Here is a 9,906-nt window from a genome sequence, read left to right as displayed (position 1 = left end):
GAGGACGGCACCTCTTCGTGTTAGGGCTCTGAACATCACCATCCATTCGAACCTCAACAGCCAGATCAGAGTAGCCCAAGATGAGGCTCTCAAGGAGGAGAACATATCTCACGAACATTTGAACATACTTGTCTCTCGATTCGAGGTTAGGGAATCTGGACTTCGATGTTATGCCGGAAGAATTTGGGTACCTTATTATGGAGATCTACGAAACCTGATACTTGATGAAGCACACAAATCAAGATATTCGATTCATCCTGGAGCGGGCAAAATGTACCATGACCTTAAAGAACAGTATTGGTGGCCGAATCTTAAGAAGGACGTTGCGACTTATGTTGGTAAGTGTTTGACTTGCTCGAAGGTTAAAGCCGAGCATCAGAGACCTTCTGGGTTACTTCAACAACCAGAAATCCCACAATGGAAGTGGGAACGGATAACAATGGATTTCATCACTAAGCTACCAAAGACGGTGGGCGGATACGATACCATTTGGGTTATTGTTGACCGCCTTACCAAATCTGCACACTTTCTAGCAATGAAGGAAACGGATACAATGGAGAGACTTGCTCAACTATACATTAAAGATGTTGTATCTTGTTACGGTGTACCTTTATCGATCATCTCAGATCGCGATCCCCGTTTTGCCTCTAGATTTTGGCGTTCTTTGCAAGAAGCCATGGGAACTCGTCTTGACATGAGTACTGCTTATCATCCTCAGACTGACGGGCAAAGTGAACATACGATTCAGACCTTGGAGGACATGTTACGTGCATGTGTCATAGATTTTAGAAAGGCTCGGGAAAGACATTTACCACTCGCCGAATTCTCGTACAACAACAGTTATCACTCTAGCATTAATGCTGCACCTTTTGAAGAATTGTATGGCCGTAAGTGCCGATCTCCTATTTGTTGGGCTGAAGTAGGTGAAAAGCAAATCACCGGACCCGAGGTAGTCCACGAAACCATGGAGAAGATTGCTCAGATTCAAGCTAGACTTAAGACTGCACGCGATCGTCAAAAGAGTTATGCTGATCTTAAACGTAAAGACTTTGAATTCAACGTGGGCGATCGTGTTATGTTGAAGGTTGCACCTTGGAAAGGTGTGATCCGTTTTGGAAAACGTGGAAAGTTAAACCCACGATACATTGGTCCTTTTGAAGTCTTGGAACGTGTTGGACCCGTTACATACCGTTTGGACCTACCAGCACAATTGAGCTCAGTTCATCCTACCTTCCATGTATCAAACTTGAAGAAGTGTCTTGCTGCACCCGAACTTATCATACCACTTGAGGAACTTACAATTGACGACAAACTTCACTTTGTGGAAGAACCTGTAGAAATTATGGATCGTGCGATCAAAACTTTGAAACGCAACAAGATTCCTATCGTCCGAGTGCGATGGAATGCCAAACGAGGACCTGAGTTTACTTGGGAGCGAGAGGATCAAATGATGCGGAAGTATCCTCACCTTTTCCCGACTCCTCCATCTACCTCAGCTTAAATTTCGGGACGAAATTTTCTTTAACAGATGGGTAATGTAACGACCCTGGATTTTCCAACGTTTATTTATTAATAATTATTATTATTAATACGTGTGATTAAACGAATGTATGTGATTACATTTACATGTTGCCATGATTGCCCGAAACGTCTTTGGGACACCCGAAACTTACACGAATAATGTTTTCAAGTATTATTTACATTCATGATTAATTTTATTAATCATTTTGATTAACTAAGACTATTAGTTAGTTACTTGGGCTTTAATTGGTTTAACTTGTGATTTATGGAACTTGGGCTTGTTTAAAGTTAATGGACTCATGATTAGGAGCTTATAAGCCCACCTTACATTTTAAATGGACTTAATTAGCCCATAAGACTTGTAAGTATTACTTGTATATGGTAACTAGTTAGTTAAGGAGATAAGAATCTAGTTTGTCCATAATCCCCATGAACTAACACCAAGTATCCAACTTTTGTAAGACTTTACAAGCTTGTAACCAACAAACAACTCTCTTCCCCCTCCCCCACTCCAAAACCAACGGCCTAGGGCCATTTTATGTGTTCAAAATCTTTTTTTTTTACATCATTTGTTCACTTGTAAACCTCATTCTTAACACACACTTTACTTGCATTTTTTTCTCTCACAAACTTCTTCTCTCATTTCTCTCTCAAGTTGTAAGTAACTTGAATCTTTTCTCTCTTCTTTCTTTGTCCCAAAACTGAACCAAAACACCTTAATTATCATCATCATTTGTTGTTTGTTACTTGTTCTTGATTATTGTTTAGTTACTTGTCTTTATTAATTGTTACATACTAGTTACAAGAATCAAACTTCTTTAGTTTGATTCTTCATATTATCTTGTTCATAACAAGAACATACAAGACATAAACTTCCTAGTTTATGATCTCCAATACTTGTTTAAAGAAGGAAAGTTCTTGTGTTGTAACTCATACTTGTAGTTCTTGAAGTAAACTTAAAGTTTACTTTACTTAAAGATCAAACTTTGGTTGAATCTTTAAAAGTATGAACAACCATGAACCTTTTAACTTATTTACTTAGTTATCTATTCATATCATGCACTTTAATTTTATGTTTGTTAGTTAAATGGTCAAGTACTATAAGTTAGTCTTGATCTCATTAATCTTGAACTAAAAGTTAACTTGAAAGTTCAAGAACATATAAATAAGTTTTCTTTAAATATAACTTTGTATACTTATGCTTGATCTAGACTTTTGGGTCTTGGATCTTCAAGATCTAACTAAGAACTATGTTCTACATCTTAAGATCTTGATTTATAAGTTCACTTTCAAGTTTGTAACTTATTATTAGTTTTAAAGTTCATGTATGTGTTAGATCTAAGACTTTGATGTAACTTTGGTTCATCAAAACACTTGCAACACTTAAGTGAGTTGTGCTTCATGTCTTAGACTTGCACTTGGGTTATGATGGTCAAATCTTGGTCAAGATGATGCAAACACATCAACGAGTTGTACACTTGAAGCTATACGCATCAAGGATGAGAACCATGATAAGCATCAAGCATCAAACTCACCGGAACCCATTATTTTACTGCTTACTGTCTTCTACCTACTGTTATGCTGTTTCTGTAACAGACCAGTAGACCTGGGCTGTTGTGATTATGATTTTCAAATAGCTCTGTTCGATTATATAACTTTTCATATAGGACTCGTCTTAATCCGAGTTACGGTTTAGGATTTATGGCCCTCCGATCGTCACTATGTCCTTTTAACGTTGTGCAGAAATTTCTGACCTACTCGCACTTAGACCATCGTCACGGTCAAACAAAGACGAGTTTGCTTCTGTATATTTTACCACACTTAAAGGACTCATATACGGAGCCATGGCCACTGGTCTCACCTTAATTCAGTAAGGATAGAGGCGGTGGTGACTGACCGAAGTCAGCCTTTGTTTTAAACTACTTTCATAAACGAAACTTACTTTACGCCTTTTATTTGGTGATGAATGATGATGACCTTTATGACCTTAAATACATACTTTTAAACCTATTAAGAAGATTTACTGACTTAGTACTATTTGCCTTAGGTTGAGGACCTTCGGACCGATTACTTGCACACCTTTTCTGAACCGACTTTACGACTACATTATCATTGTGAGTTATAGCATTCCCTTTTTACTTTAACTTATTTTGAGAACTGAGAATACATGCGGATTTTATGTTTTACATACTAGGCACGAGTACTTAAACTTATATATGTGTGGGTTATACAATGGCATAAACATTCCCTTTAGCTCGGTAACGTTTAATCATTGGTTTTTGAACCATGAACGCGAATCTTAGATATGGATCCATAGGGTTTGACATCCCCACTCGGGCTAGTCGCGCTAGCATTTAACGAGTGTTTAATACTTCGTAGACATACGCAATTGCCAAGTGTACTTTCAGGGGGTATAAACGTTAAGTTAGTTACCAAGTGCCCACGGTTAACATATACTTTATCATACTGTTTTGAAACGCTCTTTGTAGCACTGAAATCTCGTGGCCTACCTTACATACTGTTATACTTAAACTATAGCTCACCAACCTTTGTGTTGAAATTTTTAAGCATGTTTTTCTCAGGTGCTTAAGGTTATTTGCTTCCGCTGTCGTGCTAGACTTGCCGTAGACACCCGCTGCTCTAGTGTTATTACCGCATGAACTGTTTACTTTGCATTCAAACTTTAGTACTTTTGCACTACGACTTGTAACGACCATTGTGGTCACATACACTTATTATTTGCTTCTACTTAGTGAAGCATGCTTTTGGATTGTAAAACATTTGATGCCGGTTATGACATCACCTTTTTATCGTGAATGCAACTTCTTTAATTACAGCATATAGTACTTAACCTTGTAATGATCCTGTTGTTGATGATTCGTACACGATGGTATTGTACGGGGCATCACACTTGGCCATTTATGGGCGGTTGTGAGTAGTTAAGTCATTTAATGAAAATTGGGTCATTAAATGCTCAAGTGGGAGTATTGTGGTTAATCCCACTAGTTGTGAAATTGAATGTGCACTAAATGATTTAGGTACATTGCGTTGAAGCTTGGAAGTGCTAAATCATCATCCTTGTGACAAGGTGAGTGGAATAATTATACGTTCATGTATATGGCGTGTTTATTTGTGAATGTTATGGTCTGAACCATGTGCCGGTAGTGCCATAATATGTATTTGACGGATATAGGATGTGAACCACGTGCCGGTAGCATCGAGTGTGAACCACGTGCCGGTAGCACTATAAAGTGAGGCGTGAACCACGTGCCGGTAGCGTCAAAGTGTGAACCATGTGCCGGTAGCACTATAAAAGAGTGAGACTCAAATGCGTATGGTGTGAACCACGTGCTGGTAGCACCATAGCGTCATGGTTAACCATATCGTGTTGTGATCGTTTAGCATTATTATATATATATATATATATATATATATATATATATATATATATATATATATATATATATATATATATATATATATATGGTGTTGAGTATATGCTAATGAGATTTGGTGTCAATGTACGACTTGTTGGTATTTCGGGTATGATTGACTTGCTATGTGAGTTACATGTTCGTGCGAGGTATTTGGTATTTTTGATTGCAAATAGATGGGTTATATATATGTATGTATAACTATTGCATTCACTAAGAATTGCTTACCCTCTCATTGTTTACCATTTTTATAGGTTCCGGCTTGGACAAGGGTAAGGGCATACGGTTGGATTAGTTGTCTCCCGTTTGTGTTGACAGGGGGTGCTTTTGGGATAGCTTTTGAAGTGGCCTAACGTTTTAGGTAGTTTAGCCCCAAACTATGCTCGGGTGTCGTTTGGATTATAAACTATCATTGTAGTGGGTCAAACTTGTATTAACCTTAATTAATGGCCTTCTAGCCTTTTGTAAACATTTAAATGGTTGTACGTTTAAATGGAACTTGTGGAATGATTTACATATTTAATTGGCGCGTAAATGTGTATTGTATAAAAAAAAAATTATCGTATGGAATACGGGTGGGGTTGTTTCAAGTGGTATCAGAGCATGGTCTAAGGGATTTAGGCGACTTGAGATAGGTGCCTAGACTTGGACTTTATTGTGTGAGCGCTTTATGCGGGACTTGTAGAACTTTGGGTCTAATCAGGAATTGTTAGTGCTTTGGTTTATGTGAACTAACCTTGTGCTAATTGTTTTGTATTGTGTTTAGCAATCATCAACCAAGTCGGACGTTGTACTAGCGAGTTAATGCGACGTGCTCGCGTAACAACGATTAGCTACCGTTGTTACGGGTGCAAATCGTGTCAAACAAGTAATGTACGATGAATGTCGAGCAAGATGGAGTAGTGTGGTGTACATGTATATACTTACATGTTATGTCTTTTCGTTCTTTGTTTAATCCTTTCCGTTTTATAGAATGAAGACGAGAAACGGACACGATAATGATAACGGTGGTACGAGTGAGGATGTTGAACTCACGGCCAAGGTTGAGGCCATCTTTAAAAAGTTAAAGAAGGATTTTCTTGACGATGTCCGAAAGGTCTTCCAAGAGTCGGTCGATGGGCAAGTGACCGAAATGATCAACGATCGAATGAAAGCCGCAATAGAGGAGGCTTTAGAGGCTAGAAACATTTATCCTCGAGGCGAAGGGGGTGAAGGTAATGGTGGGGGTGGAAGGCGGGACTTCCACTACAAGAATTTCAAGGATACTCAACCTCCAATGTTTAATGGGGTGAGGGATCCATTGAAAAGCACTTGTTGGATTTCCGATATCGAGGGAGCTTTCCGTACCGCGGAATGTCCTCCCGAGAAGAAGACGAGGTATGGGTCTAGCATGTTACGTGAAGAAGGCAAGTTGTGGTGGGATGATAAAATCAATTTATATGGCGAAGAGCAATGCATGAGCTTGACATGGGAGGAGTTTAAGAAGGAATTCTTCCAAGAATACCGAACTTCTTCCGACCTTGATAGAATTCGGGACGAGTTGCATCATTTGCAACAAGGTTCAATGGACTTGGTTACTCTCAAGTCTACCTTTTTGGCAAAGACTCGCTTTTGCCCGGAATATGTTGGTGACGATCACAAATTAATGAAAGATTTCTACCGTACTTTAAATGATGAGTTGAAGGGTAAGATTAGTCGGGGTATGGCTAAGTCTTTTGAGGAGTTGTTTGAGTTGGCTCGGGGTTTTGAGCCAGAGGTTCCAAGGAAAAGCGATTTCACTTTTTCTAAAAGAAAGTTTGAAGGTTCGAGTCATTCGAACTTTTCAAATAAAAAGAACAAGAAAGGCTCCGAAAGCTTAAATAATGTGAAGAAGGGTGCTTCCGGGGGTTTCGGGCCCACGTGTTTTAATTGTAAACAAAGGGGACACATGGCCCGTGATTGTACCAATGGCCCGAACAAATTTACTTGCTATAACTGTGGTAAAGAAGGACACCGAAAGTCAGAGTGTCCTGATTTGAACAACGATAATGTTAAAAGGCTAGAGAAGGCGGCGGGTACAGCTCGAGGTCGAAACTATTTGATGACTAACGACGAAGCCAAGCAATCCAACGAAGTTGTCTCAGGTACCTTCTTGGTTAATTCTAATCCGGCAAGGATTCTTTTTGATAGCGGTGCAAATTTGTGGTTTGTGTCTCCAAAATTTGTGCCTAAACTTGATAGACCGTTAGCTAAGTTAAGTCGTCCGGTAGAAGTCGAAATAGCGGACGGCAAGACGGTGCTAATGGTTGATGTGTGTAAGAATTGTGATGTCGTTTTTGGTGCCGAAAACTTTAAAATTGATCTCATCCCTATGACTTTGGACGATTTGATATCGTTGTTGGTATGGATTGGCTCGATCGAAATAGAGCCGATATTGCATGCCATGAAAAGTTTATACGTGTGAAGACCCCAAGTGGGGGAGAGTTGATTATTCATGGCAATAGACGAAGAAGACTTGTGCCGATATGTTCTTTTGCACGGGCACGTCGTTTTCTTGTTAGTGGTGGCATGGCTTTTCTTGCCCATGTTTTTGATACTCGTGATGAGCCACCACCTATTCGTGAAATTCCTGTGGTTAGGGAATTCGAAGACGTTTTTCCGGATGAGTTACCGGGTGTCCCGGCGGAAAGACAAGTTGAATTTCGCATTGAGTTGGTTCCTGGAGCTACTCCCATTGCTAAAACTCCTTATCGTTTAGCACCAACGAAAATGCAAGAGTTGTTAAATCAAACCCAAGAGTTGCTTGAGAAGGGTTTTATTCGACCGAGAGCTTTGCCGTGGGGCGCTCCGGTTTTATTCGTGAAAAAGAAGGATGGTAGTATGCGGATGTGCATCTATTACCGGGAGTTGAATAAAGTGACAATCAAAAATCGTTATCCACTGCCTAGGATCGACGATTTGTTTGATCAACTCCAAGGTGCGACGTATTTCTCTAAGATCGACCTACGGTCCGGCTATCACCAAATGCGGGTCCGTGAGGAAGATATTGAGAAAACGGCTTTTCAAACACGTTATGGGCATTTTGAGTTCGTAGTTATGCCTTTTGGTCTTACGAATGCACCGGCGGCATTCATGGATCTTATGAACCGAGTGTGCCAACCTATGTTGGACAAGTCGGTAATTGTGTTCATTGACGACATACTTGTTTATTCAAAGAGTATGAACGAGCATGAACGTCATTTGCGTGAAGTATTGAAGACATTACGAAAGGAGAAGTTGTATGCTAAGTTCTCCAAATGTGAATTTTGGCTAAGGGAAGTTCAATTCCTTGGTCATATTGTAAACAAGGAGGGTATTCAAGTGGATCCGGGGAAGATAGAGACGGTGAAGAGTTGGAGACAACCGACTACGCCTACGGAGGTCCGAAGTTTTTTCGGATTGGCCGGTTATTATCGTCGGTTTATCCAAGACTTTTCTAAGATCGCTTCTTCATTGACAAAATTGACGAGGAAGAACGCGAGGGTTGTTTGGGAGAACGATCAAGAAGTTGCCTTTCAATTGTTAAAGGAGAAGTTATGTCAAGCTCCGGTGTTAGTGTTGCCGGAAGGAGTGGAAGACATGACGGTTTATTGTGATGCTTCGTTAAATGGACTCGGGTGTGTTCTAATGCAAAGAGGTAAAGTCATCGCTTATGCCTCTCGACAATTAAAGGAACACGAGACGAGATATCCGACTCATGATCTTGAGTTGGCGGCGATTGTGCATGCGTTGAAAATTTAGCGCCATTACTTGTATGGTGTCAAGTGTACGATTTATTCGGATCATAAGAGTTTGAAACACCTCTTTAATCAACGAGATTTGAATTATCGTCAATGTAGGTGGATGGATGTGGTGAAAGATTATGATTGTGAAATACTTTATCATCTGGGCAAGGCGAATGTGGTCGCGGATGCGTTAAGTCGAAAGAGTCATCACCCGGCGTTACGATTGGGATTTTTACGTATGATTATTACTAACGATTTTCTTGAAAAACTCGGTGTGATTCAAATAGAGGCTTACGTTCACAACAAGCATGCGGAGCGAATTTTGGGATAATCGGAGTTCATTACTATGGGCTCACGTGGTTTGTTGTCTTTTCAAGGAAGAGTGTGGGTGCCTAAGATGGGTGATTACCGACAAGTGCTACTCGATGAAGCACATAAGTCAAAGTATTCCATTCATCCGGGCGCGACGAAAATGTATCTTGATTTAAGGAAAGATTATTGGTGGCCGGGCATGAAACGTGATGTTGTGAAGTATGTTGAGCAATGCGTCACGTGTTTGCAAGTAAAGGTCGAGCAACAAAAGCCGTATGGTAAGTTACAACCGTTAGAAATCCCGAAATGGAAATGGGAGCACATTACCATAGATTTCATCACAAAGTTACCTAAAACGGCGAGAACCCAATTTGATTCGATTTGGGTTATAGTAGATCGATTGACGAAAAGCGCTTTGTTTCTTCCCATTAAGGAAGCGATATCGTCGGAGACCTTGGCTAAGTTGTTTATCAAGGAAGTCATCTCTCGACACGGCGTTCCTATATCGATTGTTTCGGATCGAGATACTCGTTTTACATCTCGATTTTGGGAAAAGTTTCATGAGGATATGGGTACACAATTGAAATTGAGCACGGCGTATCATCCTCAAACGGACGATCAAACCGAACGTACGAAACAAACTTTGGAAGATATGGTACGCGCGTGCATTATCGATTTTGGTGGTAGTTGGGACGAGCACTTACCTTTGGTGGAATTCTCGTACAATAATAGTTATCATACTAGTATTGGGATGCCACCTTATGAGATGCTTTACGGGCGTAGGTGTCGAACCCCGATTTGTTGGGGTGAAGTAGGACAAAAGGAAATCGGGAGTACCGATTTGGTTTTAGAGACGAATAGCAAGATTGATGTGATTCGAGAGCATTTGAAAAAGG

The sequence above is a fragment of the Rutidosis leptorrhynchoides genome, chromosome 2, assembly GCF_046630445.1.
Source record: "Rutidosis leptorrhynchoides isolate AG116_Rl617_1_P2 chromosome 2, CSIRO_AGI_Rlap_v1, whole genome shotgun sequence".
NCBI classification, from domain to species: Eukaryota; Viridiplantae; Streptophyta; class Magnoliopsida; order Asterales; family Asteraceae; genus Rutidosis; species Rutidosis leptorrhynchoides.
The sequence above is the reverse complement of the archived record's forward strand: the minus strand, read 5'-3'. Positions refer to the sequence as shown.